We start from the raw sequence: 6,346 nt of genomic DNA, 5'->3' as shown, positions 1-6,346 counted from the left end.
AAATTCCTGTGGCAAGACTGACCAGGTTAGTTGTTATGAAGCATTTGTGGGACCTTTAAAGGCAAACAGAGGCTGACTGTCAGATTGCAGGTTACATGTAGCACATTTGGATAAAAAAAGAGCTTTAGCTCATTATTTTATATAAACTGACATTTTTAACTCTGTAAATGTTTGTATCATAGTTACATAAAGTATAGACACAGAACACAGTTCTTCACTTATAACTATAAGGTGGTCATTTAAGTGACCTTTGCATGAGCAAATACATAAATGAACTCTGATTTAGTAGTACTTCTTAGATTATAGTCAACTTTAACTTTATCACACACTGAAGCTTTTATTATACACTTTTAAAACTTACTCAGATGAGGTTAGCCTGGCCCAAAAGACCAAAAATCATATGTTCTCCCTCATATGTGGACATTAGATCAAGGGCAAACATAACAATGGGATTGGACTATGAGCACATGATAAAAGCGAGAGCACACAAGGGAGGGGTGAGGATAGGTAAGACACCTAAAAAATTAGCTAGCATTTGTTGCCCTTAACACAGAGAAACTAAAGCAGATACCTTAAAGCAACTGAGGCCAATAGGAAAAGGGGACCAGGAACTAGAGAAAAGGTTAGATCAAAAAGAATTAACCTAGAAGGTAACACCCACGCACAGGAAATCAATGTGAGTCAATGCCCTGTATAGCTATCCTTATCTCAACCAGCAAAAACCCTTGTTCCTTTCTATTATTGCTTATACTCTCTCTACAACAAAATTAGAAATAAGGGCAAAATAGTTTCTGCTGGGTATTGAGGGGGTGGGGGGGAGAGGGAGGGGGCAGAGTGGGTGGTAAGGGAGGGGGTGGGGGCAGGGGGGTGAAATGACCCAAGCCTTGTATGCACATATGAATAATAAAAGAAAAAAAAAACTTACTCAGACCTTCATACAACATACTAAACCCTTTGATGGCTTGTCTTTATCCCTCCTATTTGAAACAATCTTTAGGACAAACTCTTCTTTACAAAATCCTTTCTCATCCAAAAAACCATTCCTTTTTCCTTTAACTTCTCAAAAAATACATTCAATACCTATCTATATCTTTTCCAGTTGTTTACTTTGTAACTTGTATTTTAAAATAACTTTTATAAGAATTTTAAATTTAAATAAAACTGTCTTTCCTTTTCAGCTGGTGGATGAGACCGTCCACTCCCACCATGGAGATCTGTGAATGATAAAGCTTACCTGAGAAGTCATTTAGCACCAAGTAGGTGATTGAGGCCTACCTGCTACTTGGATGGTTACCCTGGTCTCCTTGGAGGTGATCTTGAAGGGGGCAGAGGCCCCAGGGCTACTTCAGTCTTATGCCGCCAGGCCCAAGAGGTCCGTGAGGCCTTTACTCTGTTGAGAGTGGGAGTGGGAGTGGGAGACTGACCTACCTTGCAGAGACAAAGAGGGGCAATCATCCTTCCAGTGTCCATTCTGGCCACATTGTGGACAGGATCCTGGTGGCACATGAGGTGAAGGGCAGTTTTTTTTTGCCCAATGACTTGTCTGGTTGCACTTGAAGCAGGCCCTGGAGGTGTGTGTTGTTGTCTGGCCCTTCTCAAAGTTGGAGGAGGTAGCCTCAGGGAAGCCATCAAGAGCTGGCCTTTTACTGAGAGCTTTTACTGGTCTCAAACCTCATCTCAGTTATTAAATACCTTAAACACCATTTTCACAAGATCTCCCTGGGATGTTTGAGGGCCATCTTCTGCCTGTTTAATTTTCTTTGAATATCAGGGAAGGATTGGGAAATGAAATGAGAGTGGAAAATAATTAATCCATCCTTGGAAGATGGGTCTCATGTCAAGTCATATCATATGCTTAGGTTAGGTATTTAAATTCTTTTAATATGGGAGGTTGAGTCATTAGAGAAGGAGTTTAGTCTCTTTTCAATTTTACAGAGCTCTGTCATGGAAAAGGGCACATGAACTTTGATAATACCATCAGGTCCTGCCACCTCCTGGAGTGGTACAGGTGGGCTGAGCGTGCTTGGAAGGAGGTATGGGAGTGGGTATGGGATGCAGGTGGGGAGGAGAAGGGTGAGGGTGTAGCAGGGTCTGAGGGCAAGGCTGGTGGTGTTGGCTTCTGAGGAGCTGATGGTTCAGGGTCAAAAGTGACTACTGTAGAAAGGGAATAAGGTGGCAGATGTTTGGGATAGCCAGCAGGGGTGGAAGAAGTGGGGGTCTGAGTCATGGGAGGATGGGGTGGGAGAAGAGATTGAAGTAGAGGACTGGCAGGAGGAGTTGGGAGGTGGTCAGACAGAGCCCGTGAGGTCACAAGTAAGAGAGTTCATCAGTAGGAGTGAGAGACACAGACTTTGCTTCTGGTAAGGAGGATTTGAACAGTGTTACAAGATTGGAACAGGAAGGGTTGAAAGCAGAGAGAAAGGAAAGCTTGGACAAATGGAATTTTGGATCACTTGCAGTTGCAATGGCAGAAATTGTTGAGATCTAGGAATGTGTGGAAATCAGTCACTTAGTTTATATATCATCTTGGAGACCAAGGGGGAGGGTGCGGAGAAGGCATCCCGGTGGACGTGTCTAATGGAGAGTGGAAGGTCCCCATAATGTAGAAGGAAAGCAAGAGAGAGAAAGAGAGAGAGAGAGAGGAAAAGAGAGAGAGAGAGTGAGTGAGGCAGGTTCCTTGATGAGTTTACCCTTCAGGCCAATATAGATCTAGGTCAAGATCTAGCCTACCTTATGTGACTCAAGCAAGGAGAGCAGAATCGTCCGGTTGCCGTTTTGTCAAAGTAAGCTGGAGGGGCTGTTGAGCTCTCACCCTAGGCAGAGGAAAGGAAAACAGGGAGGGAGAGCAAGAGAGAGAGAAAGAGTGGGAGTGTCACCTGGATGGGTTCTCAAGGGCAGGCGTCCCTGGCCTTGGTTGCTGTCCAAAGGAAAATGTCCTAACCAGTTAGCCAGGCATCCCCATGCTAAGCGGTGGGCATCCCAGAGGGCAGAGAGAGGCATACCTCGTGTAGTGCTATGACTTCTGGACCAGGCAGAGCAGGTAGCCCTGGCAGGAGAGTGACACCTAGTCTAAGGAGTAGGTCAGGTGGAGAGCAGTGGAAGAGAGAGGCTAATGATGGATGGAAAAGCCGGCAAGGCAGTAAGGTCTGAAATCCACAGTCCGGAGGCACGTGGGGTCAATTCAGCAGTCTGGGTTTGGGAGAGGGCAGGACACGAAGGCCAAAGGAGCAGCCCCAGGCCAGAGCACCCTGTTAACCTCTCCCGGGTTTTAGCACCAAATGTAAGGTACTCCAAATAAAGACCACGCCATGTGTGGAAAGGAAAGATTTATTAGGAATCCAGACCTCAGGGCTGTCACTCTAGGGTTCAGAGTGAAGCAGCTTGGCTGAATTGGGTAGTGGGCTTTATAGCAGGGGCCAAGCTATGGAGGAGGGAGAGAGAGTCTGGTCTCTGATTATCTGTGACCACCAGATGGAACAGGTCGACATGCCTGGCTAGTTGAGTAACTGGAAGTTCCTGAGTTGTTTTGCAAGCTGAGAAGCAATCAGGCAGGGAGAAACAATTGGTCATAAATCAGGGGGTCTGGTTTCAGTGCTAGCCTCAGGACCTTCCTCTGGCCCCAAGAATGGCAGGGACCTAACAGAAACTCTAAAAGCAAGGAGGGCATGGGGTTATGTATTTCAAGTTCTCAAAGAAAACAAGTGCAAACCTAGATTATTATATCAGCAAAGTTATCCTTCAAAATTGCATGAGAAATAAAAGTCTTCTATGATGGATAAAAACTGAAGGAACTCATGACCACTAATCCAACACCAGAGAAGATATTTAAAAGAATTCTATAGAAGGAAGATAAAGATAAACACAATCATGAAAACATAAGAAAGAAGAAATCTCGCTAGATGAGTAGAATAATGAGGATTAGGACAGAGTCAGACATTACAAGAACAAAATGACAGAGTTACTACATACCTTTCAATAGTAACTCTGAATGAAATAGTGGTCTCAATTCTCTAAATACAAGAATGATGATTGGCATCAAACACAAGACTTAACCATTTGTTGCCTATAAGAAATGCAAAGACAACCACAGGCTTAAAGTAAAAAGATAAAAAAAAAAAAAAAAGGTGTCTAAAGCAATTGGAGCCCCAAACAAGCAGAAGTAACTCTTCTCATAACTGACAAAGCAGATTCAAGCTAAAATTAGTCAGAGAAGACAAGAAAGGTCACTTCATATTGATAAAGGAAACAATGTATGCACAGATGAATAAATAAAAAATAAAATAAGGGGAAAACAGTGGAAAAAAGGAAACAATTCATCAAAAAGAAAACAATTATAAACATATACACACTAAACATCAGTACACTGAATTTCATAAAACAAATGCTGTTGGACATAAAATCACAGGTTAGATCCCAACACAAAATGATGCATGACTTCAACAACCTACTCTCACCAATAGCTAGGTCACTTAGACAAAAAAAAATCAATAAAGAAATTTCAGAATTAAATGACACTGTAGATGAAATGGACTTTATAGACATCCACAGAATATTCTCCCAACAGCTACAGAATACACGTTCTTCTCAGCAGCCCATGAAGCAGTCTCCAAAATAGGTAATGTCTAAGGACATAAAAGAAGTTTTAACAGATAAAAGAATATTGAAATGATCTCCTGAATTTAATCAGAACACAATGGAATAAAACTAGAAAGCAACAGCAAAAGAAACTACAGAAAATATTCAAACACATGGGGACTGAGCACACACTTTTGAATGGTCAGTGTGTCGTTGAAAAATAATGGGGGGTTTGCATCCTCCTTCCAGGCCTAGCCACAGTCAGGCGCACACGGTGCGGCCAAGCCGTCTGGCACCATGTCGCAGAGCGGGGCTCCAAGGCTGCAAGACGAGAACCTGCAGGGCTTCTGGGTACAATTGCCCTTTAGCAATAATAGGAACAGCAGTAGTGTTCCAGCCTCAGTGTCTATTTATAATGGTGACATGGAAAAATACTGCTGGATGCACAACACGAGTCTGGACAGAGCAGCTCCAAGAGTTCTCACTGTGACAGCCCTCCCGGCTCACAGACCCCACAGGATACTAACAGGGCTTCTGAGAAAGATATGCACAGCATTGCAGAAAAGAACAGTTCTCAGTCTGAGGACGATTATATTGAGAGAAGGAAAGAAGTCAAAAACATCTTGAAGAAAAACTCAGATTGGACATGGGATTGGTCCAGTCGACCAGAGAATATGCCCCCACAAGGAGTTCCTTTTTAAACACCCAAAACACAGGGCTACTCTCAGCATGAAAAACACGAGTGTTATGAAGAAAGGGGGCATTTTCTCAACAGAATTTCTAAAGGTTTTCCTTCCGTCTCTGCTGCTCTCTCATCTGCTAGCCATTGAATTGGGGATCTACATTAAAAGGCACCTGACAGCCTCTACCAGTACCTGCTGATGAAGCGTCTGACCTTGCTCCCAGTGCGGGTTCCTGCTGAGCTGTAACAGTCAGCTTAAGAGCTGTTGTGATCCTGGGTGGCTGCAGCACCTGTGTCTGTTCTTTCTGTAAGTGCAGCAGAAGAATAGACACAGATTGTGGTGACTGTAATGCCCTTGGGATCAACGAATAAGCATGTTAGACTGAGGCCTCTGGTAAACATTTGGTAGTAGGTTTTCTTTGGATATTAGTTATAAATAGTATAAATAATTTTAATACACTAGTTACGATGTATGTAGCATTTAAAAATTATCAGTAACCTTAATTCAGTTAAAACACTTTATATTTTAAAAGAACAAGTAACATTGATGGTAAACTCACTACATTGGAGGGGGTTTGTTCAGAAGGAATGTTGTGGCCTTATCACACTATTGTAGAAAATATTGTGTTTAATTTAAATGAATGCAGGTTGTCTATAAAAACCACTTAACCTTGTGAATTGTTCATAAGTAGCAAATGGAAACCAAGGCCGCTCTGCAGACTGCTGCCTCTACCTGAACTAGCCCTGCTTCTGCAGTGAGAACTGCAGCCTCTGTCAGGCCACCTCGGCCTCAGATTCTGTCAGGCACCTCTGCAGTCTTTCCTCTTGGATAGCTAAATTAACCAATCATGTGTGATCTTAAAATCAACTTTATTGTAAGCACATCTGTGTCTGCTTTAAAAGACGGGAAGGGGTAAGAAGTAAATCTTTGCCAAATCCTTTGGAGATTATTGAATTTACATGAGTTAAAATCATAAAGGCTTCTATTAAACCAGGCCTATTGTTGATTATCTTGTTCTTTTCTACATCCTGAGTTTTTCAAAGGCTGCCTCTTTGATATGCTGTATATATCTTGTCATCTTTCAGGTG

At 42.6% G+C, this 6,346-nt stretch overlaps 1 pseudogene; it reads left to right on the top strand.

The window, feature by feature from the left end:
- Nucleotides 1-4,872: 4,872 nt before the first annotated feature.
- LOC109673960 (BCL2/adenovirus E1B 19 kDa protein-interacting protein 3-like) lies at nt 4,873-5,558 on the top strand (annotated as a pseudogene).
- Nucleotides 5,559-6,346: the final 788 nt, after the last annotated feature.

This window comes from Castor canadensis, chromosome 9 (assembly GCF_047511655.1).
Source record: "Castor canadensis chromosome 9, mCasCan1.hap1v2, whole genome shotgun sequence".
NCBI lineage: Eukaryota > Metazoa > Chordata > Mammalia > Rodentia > Castoridae > Castor > Castor canadensis.
Note: the sequence above shows the minus strand (reverse complement) of the source record. Positions and strands in the feature narration are given on the sequence as shown.